Source organism: Aedes albopictus, chromosome 2 (assembly GCF_035046485.1).
Source record: "Aedes albopictus strain Foshan chromosome 2, AalbF5, whole genome shotgun sequence".
In the NCBI taxonomy this organism is placed as follows: Eukaryota; Metazoa; Arthropoda; class Insecta; order Diptera; family Culicidae; genus Aedes; species Aedes albopictus.
Window position 1 is genome coordinate 307,996,851 of NC_085137.1, and position 21,693 is coordinate 308,018,543.

At 40.5% G+C, this 21,693-nt stretch overlaps 1 protein-coding gene across 6 annotated transcripts in view; it reads left to right on the top strand.

The window, feature by feature from the left end:
- Positions 1 to 21,693, top strand: part of LOC109422466 (uncharacterized) — a 355,145-nt gene that overhangs the window by 147,597 nt on the left and 185,855 nt on the right. The window lies entirely within an intron of this gene.

Genomic DNA, 21,693 nt, shown 5'->3' on the forward strand with positions numbered 1-21,693 from the left:
TTCTACTAGTTTTAAATTCGTCTACAATTTTTTGTACTGACCATGATTTTGGTAACAATGATAAAATTGATAGTTTTTCTTGCCTTGTGGCTGAATTTAAAAATTTAATTTTCATATTTTCTATGACTTCATTAAACTCGTTTGCTTTTTCTGTTTTAGCGTCTAATTTAAAAAGATTTCTTCGAACACCTTCGACGATTTCAGCGCACTTTTTTCAGGATAGTGAACATTTTTAACCTTACCTAAATCTATAGGCGAAACACGAATAGCTGTTATTCCTCGGTTGAATATTTCGACGTCTACAGGCATCGTGAAGTCTTCATTTGAATTGTGCTTAGCGTTGACGCTGATGGTATCGTGACCAAACTTTCATAGCTTTGCGAATCAGGTACAACAGGTATGGTCTGAACAGTTGGCATCCTTGAGCCACCGGCTACGCTTTGTTCTTCGTTTTGGGTGAGGTGAGCTCTTGAATCAATATGTAGACGGCAAGACGAACAAATACGTAAATCATTGGTGTTCAGTGTGGATACCTTGGAAAATCCAATTGACTTTAGTTTTTGGATGATACCATCCGTGAGATATCGCAGCTCTTTCGAACACTGAATGTCTTTGAATGGACGAATACATCTGATTTTACTCATTTTGTAATCTGTAACATAGAAAATATTTTCCAATTGTTAGTTTTGAACGAAAATATCACAACACATATAATTAAAATGTGTATTTAAAACTTACCTTTGCACCAAAACGTGTTACACTTTCCTTTACAATTATTATGTTATCAAACAACACTGGATCTAGTTCAAAAACACTGGATTATTAGCTGAAATTACTATGAAATCACTATGCTTCTAGCAACCTTTCTGCATTTACTGTTTGGTTTTCCCTAGTAGATACTGGATGAATTCAGAACCGAGTCAGACATTATTATACAGCTCACGGGTATAAATCATAGAATGCTGGGTAAAGACTGCTGGAAGATAGGTAGAGTTGAACGCTCAGGTATCGTCAGGTACGAGTTTGGAGAGTTGGAGCGAGGTAGATTTGCTGGCGTAGGTATATTGTTATTGAAGAAGATTGTAAATTGTATATACCTGGAATGAATAAAGAGTGCGGCGGTTGTTCTGCCGCTTGTGTTGTGTGTAAGAGGTAGCGGTCGCGTTCGAATGAAATAAAGCAAGCTGACACCCGACCGCGACAACGAAACGAAGGCAGTGAAAAGTGTCGAATGTTTACAAGCCTGGGCCAGCGTGGCCATGGTGGACTAGTTCCAACAAAGACCATGTTTACAATCACCAACTGTACGTAGTACAGCTAACTGGTATCTAATTACCTGTATCTAATACTTATTAGCACGTTTTCAGCAGAAAGCAATAAAAACCACTGGAAGAAATCATTGTTCTTGATAGTGGGATTTTGTAACTTGTTTCAAAATACTTTTAAGGCAGTGAATTTCACTCAAATCTTTAAGCTGTCAGTGTCATTTTAACTCAAAATTTTCCAATCTTTCCGAAAAAAATACTTTTGAAACTGGAGAAACACGGAGTACATCCGAAAAGGGCTAAAACTTATTAAGTTATCAAAAAAATCAATATTAAATTAGTAATATCTTCTAAACGGTGCATCTTAGAAAAATGTTACCGAAGTACTTTTTTCTTGCAAATTTGATGTACTTTCATAAAATTAGGGCGACAAACTTTTTTGACTTTACTTAATTAGCTTTTTTTGAAAACCGTAATTTTTTAAAACATTTTTTTTTTCAATTTTAACCTATTTTTCTCCAGAACAACCCACTGTGCACTAGGTAGCATTTTCAGTCAGCTATAACATAAGGATAATAAAAAAAATATTGACATGTCACTTTTGAGGGAAAAACTATATTTTAGTTCAAATCACAAAAACCAAACATATTTTTTTACCGTGCATATTTTCTCCATATAGCACCAACAATTGTCTAAAACTTCGCCGAAGACACCAAACCGATCGGACAAACCGTTTTCGAGATACAATTTTTTGAAGATATCATGTGCATTTTTCATAGGCCCTTCTCATAAGTAAGGCTAGATTCAAAATGGCGAACCAAGTATGCAAAACGGCGTTTTTCTCCCCCAAAGACTTGTATGCAAGGTTTCATCCAAATAAAGATATATGAAAATTACTCGTTGCTGAAATGATATGGAACCGCTCTATAGCTATCAGGAGAAACGCCAACGGGGGGAGAAAAAGGTGCACCCAGGAGGATACCAATATAGACGCGTTCGCTAACGTGTGGCGTGGCAGGCATCGCTATATCTTAAAGGAGTGCGGGATAGCTCACGCTATGGAATCTCACTCTGAGCTGAGCAACCTCTCTTACCCTACCTTCTTGCTTTACTCCTGCTCATCACCATTCCGCCAAACGGATTAAAGTGTATCATCAGTCGGTGTTTGCTGAGTGCAGAGCTGGTTTCATGTCGCCGCTGGACCGCATCGCAGCGTAGCCAATGCATTCAACACTTCTCCGGTTCGGGTGCAACGCTACTAATGAGCAGAACATCATGACAACGTGTTGCGTGGGGGTGGCGTATATACCAACTCGGCTCATTGTGGTGAGGAGACAATTAAATTCAATAAACTCGTTAACTTTTAGCCGTGGCAGATATAGCACCGACAAACCGACGTGACACTCTGTTTCCAAGATTGGCGAGAAATTCTAACCTCAAACCGTTTAGAAATCGTAACTCGTTCTGTCATTTTCGTCTTTTGACAAAAGAAACCTTGAAGAAGATGTCATAAAACAGCGCAAAAATTTCCAGCTGATCAATGTAAACATCACATACACTCTTATTTCTATCTCACCAATAGAAGATACAATGAACCATGCAATGAAGCTATTCAAAGAAATCCTTCGATACAGGAAGCAAAATAGTCAATAAGTCCGAAATAAAATTTCCCAAACATAAAAACTTTCACCGGATGAAATTTCATTCCAACGTTCATAACGAAATATCTTCTGATTGCGCAAAACATTGAATGCAGGTTATTACTTCAAAATGTGTAAAATATTATGACAAGGTAAAGTTCCTGTACGCACGCACACATAAAGAGGAAGCTGTGTAAATCATCGCACAGATGGAGCTAGTGATTAAAAGGAGAACTTATTTGCCAAGAAAAATTGGAAAAGTTGTATGAGCTGGCACGTCGGTTTGTCGGTGGATATAGTTAGTTATGGATGTGATTAAATGTTGGGTGCTGGTTCAAAAGTTAAAGGCGACACACTCACAAAATGACACAAGGTCATAGAAAAGCCATTTCCATTATCCATCATACGTACACTCTTTGCATTGGGGACCTATAGTATGATCCATAAAAATGCGGAAATCGTTACATTACTTTAAGCTTACGGATAATTGAAATTTTATAACAATTATGTTATATTTTGTTAACTGAAAATATCTAGACAAAATTTAAAATAATCGCCGTTTTTGACGTTTTCATCGGTTTCTACAGGCGAATGGAGAATTTGGAAAATTTATTCTTTACAGTTATCGTGATCCAGACATTGGTTGATGAAAACGTGTAGTTTCTGTGTGGTCTCTGCTGACAGGCAAAGATTTTCACGTTGAAATTGAAATTTCGAATTGTGGTGCGTATATTAATCTGATTGGATTTTCATATATTTCGTAAATTCGCAAAAAGTCCTAGCCGTTTTGATTTGTGTTCGTAAGTTGATTTTGATACCGTCGTCTGACGCAATCTGGCTGCCAAGATATTGAAAGTTTTCGGCCTTCTCCACTGCTTACCATGCTAATGTAAAGTTAGAGTGGTTGTCTGTGTTGACAACCAACGATTTGATCTTGTTGACGTTGATGGTTAGAGGAGCGTTCGGCCAGGTCGTTGAGCTTACCTTGCATGTCAGAGCGCCGTTGGGCTAATAGAGCAACATCATCAGCCAAATCGCGGTCGTTCAGATGCTCCACCACTTCCAAAGTTTCCACGATTCGGTCAATCGCTCCCACCACAGTAGCGGTGATAGTATACATACTTGACTCACTCACACACGCGACTACCCAGATGGAATCGAACAGAGCTCCATTATGCAGGACTCTGCATGTGAAAACCTCGTACTACGGAATTCCATTGCGTCTCAGGGTGTTCAGACGATCGAAAGTCATTTCATAGTTAATGAATATTAAACTCTCGAAATTAATTAAACTGCTCAAGGATGATATGAAGATCACACAAGATCTTCCAGCACCACATCCTGCCTGTTACCGCTAGAGAGTAGCGTCAATCTTCTCCTGTATCCAATTTAGGATAATTTAACTTTGAGAATAACACACTGAAACATGATGCCACGTCAGTTATCAAACACAGATCCCCCTTCTTGGATATCTTCACTAAGACTCCCTGCATTCAGTCGGGGGATCTAATCTGCTAAATAGATACCAGGACCTCCATGGTCCAAATGGTCTGGGGTTGGCGATCGTATCCTACAGGAAAAGTAGAGAACAGGACAACACTCAGACCCACTAAACACATCCGCCAAACCTTTCGTCTCTCTGGAACCACTAAGAGTGTATTGCTTTAGAGATCCTGATGACGTGACCCGCCCACCGTAGCCTCCCGATTGTCGCGGTATGGACGATGGTTGGTTCTCCCAGCAGCTGATGCAGCTCGTGGTTCATTCGCCTTCTCCAAGTCCCGTCTTCCATCTGCACTCCGCCGTAGATGGTACGCAACACCTTCCGTTCGAAAACTCCAAGGGCGCGCTGGTCCTCTGCACGTAGGGTCCATGTTTCGTGCCCATAGAGGACGACCGGTCTAATCAGCGTTTAATAGATGGTTAACTTCGTGTTACGGCGAACTTTCGATCGTAGAGTTCTGCGGAGTCCAAAGTAAGAACGATTTCCTGCCACAATGCGTCTCTGAATTGCTCTGCTGATGTCGTTGTCGGCGGTCACCAGTGAGCCCAAGTACACGAATTCTTCAACCGCCTCGATTTCATCACCGTCGATATGAATTCGGGGTGGCGGGCGCGGTGATTCCTCCCTGGAGCCCTTTGCCATCATGTACTTTGTCTTCGACACATTGATGACTAATCCGATTCGCCTGGCTTCACTCTTTAGTCGGATCTACGTTTCCGCCATCGTCTCAAATTTACGAGCAATAATATCAATATCATCGGCGAAACCAAGCAGCTGAACGGACTTCGTGAAAATCGTCCCACTCGTGTTTATCCCCGCTCTCCTAATTAAACCCTCTAAAGCAATGTTGAACAACAACCACGAAAGACCATCATCTTGCCGTAACCCTCTGCGAGATTCGAAGGGACTCGAGAGTGTCCCTGATACCTGAACTATGCACATCACTCGATCCATCGTCGCCTTGATCAACCATATCAGTTTATCCGGGAATCCGTATTCGTGCATAATCTGCCATAGCTGATCTCGATCGATTGTTTCATACGCCGATTTGAAATCGATGAACAAGTGATAAGTGGGCACGTTGTATTCGCGGCATTTCTGCAACACCTGGCGGATGGCGAACATCTGGTCCGTTGTAGCGCGTTCACCCATAAATCCAGCCTGATATTGCCCCCAACTCTCTTGCAATCGGTGATAGAAGGCGGCATAAAATTTGAGAGAGTATCTTGTAGGCAGCGCTCAGTTGTATGATCGCGCGGTAGTTCCCGCAATCCAACTTGTCGCCCTTTTTGTAGATGGGACACACGATACCTTCCATCCATTCCTCCGGTAATACTTCCTCCTCCGAAATCTTGGTAATGACTCAGTGTAGTGCTCTTACCAGTGTTTCTCCACCGTATTTTAGAAGCTCGCTTGGTAGTTGATCTGCTCCAGCGGCTTTGTTGTTTTTCAACCGGTCAACCTCCTCCTCAATCTCTGGGAGGTCAGGGGCCGGAAGTCTTTCGTCCTGTACACATACTCCAAAATCTGTTACCACGCCACCTTCGGTACTTGTAACGACGCCATTATCTATGAAGTCTAATGAATAAATAAAAAGCTAACCCCTTCACAAGAAGGGGGTTGGCTAGATCTCTGTTAAGGAGAAGCGAAGAAGCAGAGGCGGGAAGCTGCGCGTGTAGCTCCACCGTGAGAGCTTTGATCCATTCCCCGGCTAGCCTTCCGGTGGAGATATTTGCCATACCTAAGTATGGACGTAGCAACACTAGCCAAAAGCTTGCTGGCGTGCACCGCAGAGGGACATTCATCCGGGACAGTGCCGCAATAGCTGTGGAGGCTCTTTTACAGGCATAATCGAAGTGGCTACCGAAGGTAAGCTTATCGTCGATCATCACGCCCAAGTGTTTGACGGAGCGCTTTGACAGGATAGTGCACTCACCTACATTGATCTGCCTGCTGCTCCGACTTCAGGTTGTTAACAACCGTCACCTCAGTCTTGTGGTGAGCCAGCTCCAGTCTCCTGGACCGTAAACTAGTACTCGATTCTGAAAGTAACTTTCGAGAATCTTGTACAGGTACCCCGGTATCCCCAGGTGCAAGAGCGCATCGGCAATAGCAGACCAGCTGGCGCTATTAAACGCCCCAAGTAACACCGAAAACATAATCCGAAATAGCAAAATATTTACTTTGTTCTACATCAGTTGTTATGAAGTTTCTCGAAACATATTATGTCATGGATAAGTCGTTTTCATGATACCTAAAACTTATACACAGTGATCTTCTATTTAGAAGTCTTATTAAAGAATATATTTTGTTTTCTCAAACAAACATTGCATGTTGTTTTCGATTATGTTGGGTATGTTCTATTTAAGTACACTTTGTTTGTTACCATACATGCTCAGTATGTTCTATATGTCATATTAGAGTAACATTTGCAGTTTCTTGTTTAAGACTTGTTTTCAATCTTGTTTAGACAAAACATAGTATGTTTCGTATGTTTATAATTAGTCGAGTTTTGATTTTCCGCAGTATGATAGAAAACATGTGCAACATAAACCTCATTCATTTTTTTGAACAGGGACATGCTACACTACCGATCATAGCAATGTAGAATCGGTTTTTATTTCCTACGTAAAAAAATAAACTCCTAACAGAATCTTAGCTATGAATACCTATATAACAAAAATTGACAGGAATATATGTTACCACAACATATATGATTATCTATAAGGGCCGATTTTACCGAACATAAAAGAGCATTAGTAGAGTCGCTTCAATGTATAAACTGTGATAATTATTTGATACTTGATATTTGTTTTCTTTCCAAATCGTGACAGATATCAAACCGTTCAAATACCAAACCAAACATGAGAGCCAACAACAACCACAACAAAATTATCTACAATATCAAGCCAATTTTGAATCATATCCCAAAACATGTATCATGCCATGTCACAGAGTGCCATTTAATTTTATTTCTAAATTATTAAATATTTATCAAATATTCTATTATGTTTCAATAATTTGTTATATGTATGTATAAACTTGACAAATTCTTGAGAAAAATAAAGCATGTTTGAGTTTTTAAGGTAAAATAAGATGAACACTATATATTTATTTTGATGCAAAATTCTTCAAAAATACTGATTTATAAGGCGCATTAATTTTATCGGGGTACAATAGTCTATTTCACCGTAAAAAATGATTGGCATTAAAATTTATGACCACAGTAAGGCAATTAGGCGTTAAAGTGGCTTGGTAGAATTATTGATGCATGTCGATTTTCGCAGTTGTCGATTTTTATTATTGACATTTTGAAACTTAATTATTTACAGTAATAAAACATCTTGATTGTCAAGGCACTGTTTTCTACAATTTGTTGAAAATATATAATGGAAAACATCCCAAGCAACACACATGTTATAATAGAGTTACGACAGCGCAAGTTTTGGTTGTATAGAAGTTTATTTTACGTAATTCTAACATTGTGTTGTAATAACGTAAATTAAACTTCTATACAACCAAAACTTGCGCTGTCGTAACTTTTATATAACATGTGTGTTACTTGGGATACTAAGATACATAATCAAGTATGCTCAGATTCATATAGAACATGAATATGGCATCACAAAGATGTTGCGCAGGCTCCACCTTCTGCGCTTTTTCAGTCGTATAGCAGTCTGCAAATCGGTTTTATTGCTTCAAACCAAAACTTCGTAACTGGTCATATTGGAGTCGAAATAATTTCTATAAGACATGTTGTGTTACTTGGGGCATTCCTAACATCCAGAGTCACTACCATGAGCATGAGCATGAGCATAGATGACCGCACAATTCGTAGTTGCTACTCCGTGATTGACCAGAGCAATCGAAATTGCACAAGGAACCAATGAATGGGGCTTGGGACTAGCTTACTATTCTCAATGTACACAGGTCGAGAGCTCTCAACTTTAATAAGGTCAATAACGGCGCCGGCCACGTCCTTACGGTCACCGAGGATGGAAGGGAATGTTAGTAAAACAAACGTTGTTATAAGACCGCGACTCGCTGCATCTCCACGTTTGTCTCAGGAAGGAATTTTTTGTTAGTAGGGTAAGGTACATTGTCAGTCCGGGAGTCACCTATGGTTGGTGATATGATTTGACAATGGATCAATATACACAAACCGCTAACAACCGACCACTTTTCGACGCAAGAACTAGCCAAAAAGAAAATTCTATCGCGCGTCTCCACTCCACACAGAAATAAACTGAACGCGACTCACTTGTCGGCGCCCGGATTTTTTCTCGACCGGCGAACCCGAACTAACATTTTTCACTCTTTTGTGTAAATGCAAAAAAATGGAAGAAAATATTTATTATCAACTAAAAGTGTATTGGAAACTAGCACCGATGTGAAGCGAAAAATTCGGAACCGACTCGAACCACGGCGCGCGCACACTCGTCCCGTCGTCGGAGCCCTGCAGAGAGAAGAAAAAAAAAATCGCAAAAATCTAGCAAAGCCAGCGTCCAGCGCGCGAAGCTTTGCTGCTGCCGAACTACCGCACACTACTGACTGCTTGGCGTCCCGTCGTCGGAGCCCCGCAGAGAAAAAAAATCGCAAAAATCTAGCAAAGCGAGCGCGCGAAACTTTGCTGCTGCCGAACTATTGCACACTACTGACTGCTTGGCGTCCCGTCGTCGGAGCCCCGCAGAGAGAAGAGAAAAAAAAATCGCAAAAATCTAGCAAAGCAAGCGCGCGAAACTTTGCTGCTGCCGAACTACCGCACACTACTCAGCAGCATTCCTAACATCCAGAGTCACTACCGCACAGAAACGAATTCCCCTTCTCTTAGGCTTGAGTGCTTTCTCGGCGGTTTTTGTAACCGACAAGATAGCGTCTACGGTGGACCTCCCCTTCCGGAAGCCGTACTGGTTACACGACAGACCATTTTCGCCCTCGGTGAACCTCAACATTCTCTTGAGGATGATCTTTTTGAGCACCTTCCCCGCTGTGTCTATCAAGCATATTGGTCTATATGCCGACGGGTATCCGGGTGGTTTCCCCGCCTTTGGCAATAGTACCAGGCTCTGCCTCTTCCAAGCTTCTGGGAAAACTCCCTCGTCCAGGCATTTCTACATAGCAGACCTGAACATCTCCGTCCGGACCTGGGGCCTTACCTACGCTAAGGAACTTGGCTGTCCCCGCAAGTTCCACATCGGTGACCCTCTCGTCATCGCCAGCCCCAGTCCCCGGCTGTCCTACGAAAGGAGGCCAAGGACTAGGATCATGACGCGGAAAAAGCCCCTCGATGATCCCCTCCAACATCTTTGGAGATTGCTCTGTAGGAGCCGTTACACCTCTCGTCTTGGCTATAACGATCCTGTAGGCATCACCCCACGGGTTCTCATTAGCATTCTGACCGATACCCTTGCTTGCTCTTATCTCGGTCTTAAACGCGGCTTTTGCAGCGGTGAACTCCACCCGTCGTTCGTTTCGCTCTTCCTCTGATCGTGCTCGCTGCATCCGTCGCCTAGCCCGTAGGCAGGCGCGGCGCAGGTCCGCAATCGCGTCGGTCCACCAGTAAGCCGGTGGCCTCCCATTTCTAGGTTGGACTCGCCTAGGCATGGTCCCATCACACGCACGTGAGAGCATCGCTACTAGCTTGTCGCCGTTCAAACCAAATAAGTTTCGCTCACGACGGAGTGCCTCCCTAAATACTCCTTCTTCGAAGTATGATGTCTTCCACCTGCGAGGGCTTGGCCTTGGCATAGCCGCCTCTTCCTCTACCCGCTGCCTGCTGTTGTTGTAGTCGATACTGTAGCGAACCGCCAGGTGATCACTATGAGTGTATCCATCGTTTACCCTCCAGTTCGAACTATTTGTAAGGCCAGGACTACAAAAAATAACGTCGATGATTGACTTCGCACCGTTCCGACAGTAGGTACTCTTCGTACCGACGTTAGCCAGATCGACATCTGCACTGCAAAGGCCCTGACAGCAGCAAACTGTATAGAAGATGTGACGCCGAAGGCCATAAGGCACAAGGCTGCACGAGTCCACCCATTTGTCAGATTTATATCAAGAAAATCCGGCATCCAACGGGTGGTCCAAGGTACCCGCCTATCAAGAAAGTCGTATTGAATAAATCACAGTGCAGGTAACGCAATCGAACCCGAACCACTGTGACGCAGCTCAGCAATTGCTTTATCAGGCGGTTTCTGAATGGGAGGGTGGGATGTGGGGGTCGGATATCGCAACCATAGTGGACCCATACCGAGTATCCACCGGCATCGGCAATTGGGTCGCGGATGGGTCCCGAAAAATGGCGGCAAAATGGACGACGAGTAAATAACCCATTCAGGAGTTGATGTCTTCTACCTACGAGGGCTAAGTGGTCACCAAAGTAAACGGGGTCTTCTTCTGTAGCTGTTATGCACCTCTGCGGTGGCCGAGCGAGCAGCTCACGCAGATGCTGGAATGTATGACGACCGTGCTAATAGGGTGATGGCCGGTGGTAATAGCGAGCGACTTTAATGCCTGGGCCGTGTGGAATGAGGAAGTCGCTTCACGAACTAGCACGATTATTGACGTTACCTTTTGTAGTTCCACCTGAGAGAAGATGATAGCTACCTTCACGATCCTGTAGGCTTCATTCCACGGATTCGTATTGGTACTCTGACAAAGACCATCAAAGCAGGACTTTTAGCTTGTCCTTACACTAATAATGTTTTTTCGTAAAACCTTAACGCATATATTTCGTTGGACCAGTTTTTTGTAAATTAAAAGTAACTTGCCTATGATGTACGGTTCATGTGTATTACTGTGTTGAAACAATACAAATGGAGTGGCATAATGTACAAAATCAAAAATTCGACAGACGTTGAACTTGCTCATCCGTAGATATCAACTCCATATTTGTAGAATTAAAACAAAATACACAAATGTGAAACGTTTCTACAAACCATGCGTAATTTCTAAGTTTCTCCGAACCATGTGAGAATTTCAATTTCAGAACTGAAACAAACATATGAGCATGAGCATAGATGACCGCACAATTCGTAGTTGCTACTCCGTGATTGACCAGAACAATCGAAATTGCACAAGGAACCAATGAATGGGGCTTGGGACTAGCTTACTATTCTCAATGTACACAGGTCGAGAGCTCTCAACTTTAATAAGGTCAATAACGGCGCCGGCCACGTCCTTACGGTCACCGAGGATGGAAGGGAATGTTAGTAAAACAAACGTTGTTACAAGACCGCGACTCGCTGCATCTCCACGTTTGTCTCAGGAAGGAATTTTTTGTTAGTAGGGTAAGGTACATTGTCAGTCCGGGAGTCACCTATGGTTGGTGATATGATTTGACAATGGATCAATATACACAAACCGCCGTTAACAACCGACCACTTTTCGACGCAAAAACTAGCCAAAAAGAAAATTCTATCGCGCGTCTCCACTCCACTAGGGAGCAAAAACCTTTAGTCTATTCCACACAGAAATACACTGAACACTTTTCACTCTTTTGTGTAAATGCAAAAAATGAAATAAAATATTTATTATCAACTAAAAGTGTATTGGGAACTAGCGCGACGGGAAGCAAAAAATTCGGAACCGACTCGATCCACGACCACGACGCGTTCACCGCACACTCATCGCCGTCGAATTGCTCACTTCGGAATACAAAATAGAAAAGGAAAAAAATCGAACCACCGAAGCAAACGCGCGCGAACTGGCACCCGGACGAAATTCTACCACACACTGATCTTTCAGAACTGGAACAAACATATAAACAATAAAAAAATGCTACATATATCAGTTTTCTAAAAAGTTTCTTTTTAAATCTTCCCAAGTAAAACTCCCTGTAACGAACATTTGTGCTAGCATTTATTTAGCTAATCATGATGAACAAAGTTCGATTTGCATTGTAAATTGAATTACGCACAGGTACTCAAGCATAAGCTCCGTATTTACTGTAAACTTTGGTGTCGCACGTGTCGAAATGGTTATTCTGAGGCCTAGAGCAGAGTAAATCAGAAAATATTATTTTCCCATGCATCGGAGCAGCTCCTCGACCCGACTTCGACAGGAAACACCATAAACTGTAAAAGCAAATCCTTCGAGCCTGACGAGGACAAGTGCATAGTTTATAGTTGATCCAGGAGTTTACAGCCCCGGTGGCTGTGTAAACTTTCCCACAGACACACCACTCACTCCTTGATACCTCTAGGTCTAGGACGATGACGGCAAGATATGTCTTGCAATTGCAACCGTCGCCGTCGGTGTCGGGTCGTCCATAGTGCGGCAGCCCTCTGATGAGGGGGTTAATCATTGTTTGATTGACGTGATTATGGCAGGCACGTTCGGCTTTATTTCCTTTCGCCATGTCGGATGGAGAATTGTCAGCAACAGGATATGGATCTTCGGGTTTACTTGTCAGGCTCTGTCTGCACACTTACGGCAGACGGGCATCCTGATGAGGACTTATCGAAAGCTATGCTCTGTTGCCTATCTGCAGATGTATAAATAAAGCGCAACTTGTAAGGGAAATGTTATACTATACAATTCCAAAGTTTGTGGTACGTAATTTAACAACAATCCAAAAGGTATCGACGAAAACAGTTTCACAAACATTTGACAGCTTGTCGCATGAAATGAAGGATTTTGGTTGAAACAATAAGAAGATTTCTGAATATTTTACACTTGCATTGTAAATTGCAATATCGTAAGAAGGAGTAACATTGATCCGTGTTTTAAATTTAGTGGTTTTTTTATCACAAAAAGTTAAAACAAATGCCGTTTTACAAAAATGTGAGTGGTGCTTTTTTAAATATAGTAGCTTTCAGATATTTTTCTTCTCTGAGCAATACAATGGGCGTCCATAAATGACGTAGCAGACTTGACAAAGGAGGCAGAACTTGATCGCCGATCCACTCAACTGATCACATTGTCTACCACGGTGCCCCCACAGACCGTTATTATAAAATAAAAATGTCCATCAAAACTAAGTTCAGGGATCGATTCCTGGTACCATTCTGCACCTCTGGGCAAATTTTTAAAATAATCCCTAGGAGGAATCTCGAGAAATCTCGATTTGATGTTTTATACTGAGAAATTTTAAAGAAATCCATGTTCAGATTGGACAATATTGCTTAAATACCTACAAAAATTTCCCAAAGTGTTCAAAGTTGTTTCAAACCAGTATATATTTATTAACGTTACTTCAATTATACATATTTACTACTTACCCAACTCAGTTAACTGATTAAACTGACTTAAGTATGTTTTTCCCATTGTTTTATGAACATATTTTACATCCCAGTATTATACATTAAAATTTTCCCCAATTCTATAGCAAGTTTACAAATTGCTCTCCAATTTTCATAGCGATATCAGCATTCGCTGTGGAGTTATGGCAATAAATGTGAAAAAGTGTTGAAACATTTTTTTTTTCTATGATTTTCCACTGAGTCGATTAAGTGCGTTGTGGTGTGCCTCTGTGCTCCGTTGAGATAAAACCAATCAAAATATCAAAATACAGTCGGGTCTTCTATTAGACGTTGCCGCCCACTTTACACCCATTGCGTTTCCCAGGCTGTCCTCTAACCAATTTAGTTCATTTTTTTGTATATGATGGAGTATACAGTAAGCACTAATCACACTAAAAAATCAGCTGAATTGGATGTAAGACAGTTGAGAAACTGCGGTGGGTATAAAGTGGGTGGCAGTATTTAACAGGAGTCTCGACTGTATATAATCAACCAAATGTATGGAAAACCTAAGTGATTTTGAAAAAAATAAATATTTGGGTACGAATAGTTGGGGGCTAAAATATAAACGACTCATAAGAAAGTGATCATTCTTCATAAATAATTCCAAAAGTCCCAGTGAAGAAACAGGGGTGTAAGCAGTAATCAATTACAAAAGTTCCATGAACAAATAAAAAAATGCATAAATAAAACAAAAGTTTCCATAAATAATTGATTTTTGAGCAATTAAAAAAGTAAAAAATGCAATGAATAAATCAACTGTTGCAATAAAAAAAGCCATTTTTCCCACCAAATAACTTCGAATTTTCCATAAATAAATCCGATTTTTCCATAATAAATTAGAAAATTCACAATAAAAAAATATCTAAGAAGCAATAAATAATTAAAAAAATGCAATAAACGAAAAACTAAATTATCAATAAATGTCAAAAAACGAGCAATAATCGTAAATGCATTTAAAGCCAAAAAAACACATAGACCATGCGGTGAAGCCGCATAGAGGATTGATGAACTGAGGTGGCAGAAGGCCGCCGAAGTTTCCGATATTCGATGCACCGCAACTGCATCGTTTCGGTTCTAGGCAAACCACAGATCCAAGAATTTGCCCGGTATAATGCAAACATAGATGTTATCCCTTTTTTAGGTCCGACGAGCGGACACCGAGTTCGGACAGCAAGCGATTGCTCGGTAAACTGCAATCATAGTTAGGCTGGCTTTTCAGTCGTTACAGTCATATAAGTGCGATTCAGCATTTCACTGCCTCATACTTTCCTGCATTTGTTTTTCATGGGTTATTTAGTCATTTTTTGTGGCATTTTTTGAATTTTTTATTGCTTTTTCAATATTATTTTATTGGGAATTTTCTAATTTATTATGGAAATATCGGATTTATTTATGGAAAATTCGAAGTTATTTGGTGGGAAAAATGGCTTTTTTATTGCAACAGTTGATTTATTCATGGCATTTTTGACTTTTTTAATTGCTCAAAAATCAATTATTTATGGAAACTTTTGATTTATTTATGCATTTTTTTATTTGTTTATGGAACTTTTGTAATTTATTACTGATCACACCCCTGTTTCTTCACTGGGACTTTTGGAATTATTTATGGGAAATTTTGTATTTATTATGGAACGTTTAATTGTCTGCCAATAGTTGGGTACGAATTGAAAGTCAGTTGCATCGTATTTCTCCTCGCGTAAATCATATTCCTTCAAAAATGTAGCCAACATTCATAGAAATAGCGCCAAATTTTCACAAGTGGTATCCTGGTTTGTAAGGAAATATCATTTGGAAGATGTTATTCTACTTCGTCATGAATCCACAACAACGTATTAAATATGTAGGCTCAGTGTACCAGTTATGGCTATAGTACCTCAAATTCGCCATAGTTGATTTTCAACCTTTAAAGATACAAATCAACAAGAAAAAAACGTGAACAACAGATCACGAACACAAAAAATGATTGCAATCATTCAAACTTCACAATTTGGTAAAATTATGGTAGAAATAAATCATTTTCCTTAACTTATCGGCCTCCTTGCACCCCATTTCGACATAGTGTACCAGTTATGGCAACTCCCATAAGGAATGCATGTAAATAGTGCGAAGTGGAACCCAAATTAACAAATGTGCCCATAACTGGTACAGGGTTCCTATCATTGGCACACGCCGTAATAAATACTAAAAGTAGTTTTGGCTCCGTTTCTATATTTTTCCTGTAAAGTATTAAAACAAATCAATCATTTGACTTATTGTTTACATTCGTCGGTCTTCTTCTTATTTTTGTAGAAATAGTTTTTCTTAGGTGGTGCGATAACTGGTACAGGCACCCTAATTACTAATTATACATCGTAGTTTCCTGTTCTTCCAAAATTGGTGTACTATTAGATCTTTATTTAACACATATTTCTCAGTGATTTTCTAGTGTTCATATGCAAGAATATGTAGCACTTTTCATTCAAAAAAATGTTCAAAATTCTAGGCAATTTAAAAGAAATCAAATTCTAAGATAACCGTACACATCGTATTTGCTACTCCGTGATTGACCAGAGCAATCGAAGTTGCACAGAGTACCAATGAATGTTAGGCTTGGGACTAGCTAATCATTCTTAATGTGCACAATTCGAGAGTTCAACATTTCAAAGTCAATAACGTCGCTGGCCACGTCCTTACGGTCATCGGATCGATTATGTGTCAATACTCGCCTCATATAGCAGCGATGCATTTACAGCAAGGAACAATACAATACTAAACACTGAGCGCCCCTGTTCAAAAAGCTTAGCAATATCGAAAAAAAGAACAATTTTGAATAAAAAGAAAATCGCGTTGAGTACTGTTCCTTTGAATTCCACTAAGAATTTGCATCCTTTGACAGATACGTATTTCGACCTCAACTGTAAGGTCGTCTTCAGTGTCTTGTACATGACTCGACTCGAGTCAAGTCGAGTACAAGACACTGAAGACGAACTTACAGTTGAGGTCGAAATACGTATCTGTCAAAGGATGCAAATTTTTAGTAGAATTCAAAGGAACAGTACTTAACGCGATTTTCTTTTTATTTACAGATATTCCCCTAACAAGCCCAGGTTAAGCAGCATGAACAATTTTGTTTATGACTATTGTGGCTGAAAGCGTTATTCATTTTAAGAAAACTGAGAAATGATTCTGATTTTGAAGATCGTATATCGTATATACCACAACGCACTTAATCGACTCAGTAGAAAATTGTAGGAAAAAATATGTTTCAACACTGTTTCACATTTATTGCCATAACTCCACAGAGAACGCCAATATCGCTATGAAAATTGGAGTGCAAATTGCAAACATGTTGTAGAATCGGGGAAAGCTTTAATGTATAACATTTGGAAGTAAAATTTGTTTATGAAACAATGATGAAAAAATCTAGTTTTCAATGCGTTCGTTAAAACTAGTGTATGGCTTAGCATAACATACTTAAGTCAGTTAAATGAGTTGGGTAAGTAGTAAATATGTATAATTGAAGTAACGTTAATAAATATATACTGGTTTGAAACAAATTTGAACACTTTGGGAAGTTTTTGTAGGTATTTCAGCAATATTGTCCAATCTGAACATGGATTTCTTTAAAATTTCTCAGTATAAAACATCAAATCGAGATTTCTCGAGATTCCTCCTAGGGATTATTTTAAAAATTTGCCCAGAGGTGCAGAATGGTACCAGGAATCGATCCCTGAACTTAGTTTTGATGGACATTTTTTTTTTATAATAACGGTCTGTGGGGGCACCGTGTCTACATTTCTCCGTGCTTGATCACCTAGAATGAATTGCTTTGGCTATTGCACATCGCACCCTCGACGTTAGCTGCGGAGCCTTGCAGAAACAAACATCGTGACACGCCTTTTTAGAACAACAAGGGTGCATTGCCAGAATAGATGAATGAGAAATTAGATCGCTAATGGCGCTGTTGCCTATAAATTAGTTAAATTTATTTCATACCTTAGGTGTATTTATTCATTATTTTGATATAGGGGAGGAAGGGGTAACCCCGTCATCTTAAGCATTGGGACTATTCAAAATTAATGTAAGAGTTAATTTGATATTTTGACTACGCAGAATGTTTGATTCATTAGTATTTTATAAGGTTTGTGCATTAAAATTTTCAAAATATGTTTATTCTACCGAATTATGCACATAACAGAAACATATAAAATATTGATGCTGTAAATGCAGTGCGGGTAAGACCGTCACCCCTATGGGGTAAGGCCGTCACCTAACGGTGTAAGTCCGTCATACCTTTTTTCAAGATGCTTTTGAAGATATTAATTTGAAAATGTATCCAACACATTTTTGATGAGTTGTGATGGTTTACCAATTATTCTAATCAGTCGTTTTTTTATATCAAACAGCTTCCCAATAATCTTTAACTTTATAGTATATGCGACACATACAATATTTCCAGAAGACATTCGTTATAGGGTAAATTTTCTTAAATGAGAATTTTGGTTCTGTGCCATTTGGCCGAATGTCAATTGGCCGAATGCCGATTGGCCAAAAACTATTTGGCCAAAAGGGTCATTTTTCGGTTTGGCCGAATGCCAAATAATGATAAATCTACTTAAGCGATCATGCCGTTATTCTCCATGTACATCAGTGTAACTGGAAAGAACAGCCTATGCTTTAACCTTTCGCACCGTTGTAAAAAGTACATACTACCAAAAAACCTCGCTCGTTCTCTTCTTCTTTATCTTCTTGGCATTACGTTCCAACTGAAAAAAATCCTGTTGTTATGGTTGTTCTATGAGCACTTCCACAGTTATTAACTGAGAGCTGCCTCAGCCAATGACCATTTTTATTGTGTATACCGTGTGACAGGCACGAAGATATTCTATAGTATATGCCCAAGAAAGCCAAGGAAATTTCCTTTACCAAAAAATCCTGGATCGTCTGGAAATCGAACCCATCACACACACGGTTATACCTCGATATATCGTAACTTTTAGCTTGATATAACGTTCGGCTCCGTAAAGCGTTAAACGTCATTGCGCCTCGATTAACTGAACTAGATAAAAATAGTTATGATTCTATTTTGCCAGCCCTCAGGTGATTTCTTGAAGAATCTCTAGAGGAATACCCGAAAAAATCCCAAAAAGAGTTCCTGAAATGATCCTCGCCGATGGGTGGCGGGCTTACCCAAAAAGCCAACTTTTCCTAAATTGCACTGTAATTTCCGAAAAATTGTTGAAACTGACCGTTCGATAAATCTTGGCACTAAAGAATAGTACAGATGAGAATACATGATTGATTAAAATAAATTTCTGTACTTGTTTTGTAATCCAGAGGCTAAATTCTACCTAATCTAATCTAATCTAATCTAATACAAACGCAGCCAGTACGAGAAAGCATCCTGGAAAGTAATCGGGTTAGATCATGCCCTATTACTTTTCTTGTCAATATTGAGGCTTGCAGCATATCAAAGATATGACACAAACGTCAAAGCGGCCAGGCCTACTGCGTTGTATTTGCCGCAAAGATTCTTTGAAGTACCTCGAGTTTTGAGTGGTTGTTCTTTCGTCGAAGTAATTCTTGAATCTACAGGGGATGAAGGATGCGTGGACATACCGTACCAAACGCTCCAGATTGTATATGGTCAATATGGTTAAAATATATGTAAATGTGTCATATTGGATGATATATAATGTAAATTGGAAAGGACTCACCCATTTATTGAGTAGCTTTGTAGTACAACGTAGATCCCACAATTAGTTGATTCAGGAATCCGCTGCGACACTGCTATCACTATAGAAACATTCAAACAGTAACTACAACTCACACAATTTGTCATCGCCAGACCATATGCCGGGTGCGTACACTTTCAAACTTAACTTATCTGAATACAAGATTTTCTCTATTCAAAACACGCGAACTTTTCATCTAATTTACATTATGACCGACACCAATAGGAAAACAAATTGTGCAGCATCACCGCAGGTGGAAACTGATTTTCATCAACAGAAACTGTTTCAGCTCGAGATCCACGATATACAAGCGCCTGCCAAACGCAGAGAAGCACAACTTCTTCACAGCATATCTTCTCATGCGCTAAAAAATTACTTCGATATTTTTTTCAATAAGAACTTGCACTTTCCACCATTTCACCAGAGGAATCCAAACTCAAACATATTCTTTAAACATTCTTGCACACTAAAACTTCCCGGCTGCACACGGGTAATGACGACTAGCAAATCGACGGTAGTGTGATCAAACTGACACAAAAAGGTGGCCTCCGGCAACAGACTGGCAGCATCGTCACTGCAAATCACACTCCAATCACTTTGCAAGCGCTTCTCAATGGAAAACTATCCGGAAGGCATAGCGCCACTATTAACGATTCGGCCGGCTGATTAAAAACAACGCGGAGACGAAAAATGCGTGACAGAAATTTTTAAAGCAGCCGCCCGCGCGCACGGCTTACTGCGATCCTCTAATCCAGAGGCTAAATTCTACCGACGAAAAATTACATCCACCGTTGGTGAAACAACGTATACGTTTGTTTTGTTTATTTTCTTCGCGTTTGACAGGTCAATATTGGTATCATGTGCCTCAAAAGAGTAAAAATGGTACAAACAAATAAAGTGTGTGGCCAAAATGCTGCTAAATAACTATTTTCTGGTAGAATCATTGGGGTGACGGGCTTACCCACCCTGACGGGGTTACCCGCTTTTCCCCTACGTATGTTATAGTAAATGTTTTGTTTCGGTCGTAAAAATTGATTTGACACTTCTAGTACCGGTACTACCCGGGCAGAGTTCAAGAACTGACGATCAAAATGTGATATTGGTTTGTTTGAGATAAGAGGTAAAAGTACTGAAAATAATAGCAAAAATTTGTTCTTGAACCATCTAACCAATAGCAAAATCTAATATTTGAAGATCAATCAAATAGTTCACTGCTATTGGTTAGATCTTACCAAGAGCTAAATGTGCCGTGATGATGATGTTTCAGGAGTAAAATTGAGATATTATTTGCAGTACTTTTACCTCTTATCTCAAACAAACAAATATCACTTTTTGATCTCCATATCAAAATATGCTGTTATTGAGTTTTTTTCCTCTGCTCGGGTAACGCTGTTAGGACATAGCAAACTAGATGTTAGTCACACGAACAGTCCCGACATTGACATTCTGGTGGTTATTTTTCTAATATTGCCAGCTTTTCGGATGGCCTCACCTTTTTCCCTTTTCCTCAGAAGGAGAGGCAGGGTCGACACCACACTGCTTCCCACGGCGTTGCATGTATCAGGACTGATACCGCGTGCACTACAATGTGACTTCTGTATATCGACATGGGGCCTCCACCTGCCCCAGATATTGCCTAGGTTCCCTTTCCATTTACGGGCTCGGTCCATCCTAGTAGACCGACGCCACAGCAGCTACGGTGTCAGGATATTCTTCTCGCAGCCACTTGTTCTGTAGAAGTGTCGAGTTTGATTGCAGTGTGCCGGACCCTTGGACCTTGCAGCACATTGACGTCTTTGCAAGGCGAAACAATCCACAACGGATGAAATAATCCGATAGAATTTCCAGTTTTCTGCCAACGATAACTTGCACGAAGGGCACGGTTAAAGGCTGGGTATGCTGCGCAATTCAGATCCCATTGTGATCCACTAGCCTCTGCCCAGCAACTCCTATCCCTACCTCCTCACGGTACCGACCGGAAACTATGAGCAACCTTAGGGAAGATCGGGTAACCAACCCCGGTGGGAACTTTGGTCGTAGGCTGACAGGGAAGGGGGGGTTTGCTTCGGTAAACCTGAGCGTCTGTTCTCCAGGAGGAGCGGTTCCCAACAGCGTCTGATCCCCATGTTAGGGGCGGCTGTTCTTCGTCCGAGTGCCAGGGAAGGACTCTAAGCTCAACTGTGCACTATGGTCCTCCGAAAAGTAGAGGGTTGGTGTCAGGCCCTACGAGCCAACCGTAAAAACCACTGTAACGGAAAATCAGCAACAGAATAATACGAACCGAGACCAACGGCAACGACCCCAGCGAACAAAAAAGACTTG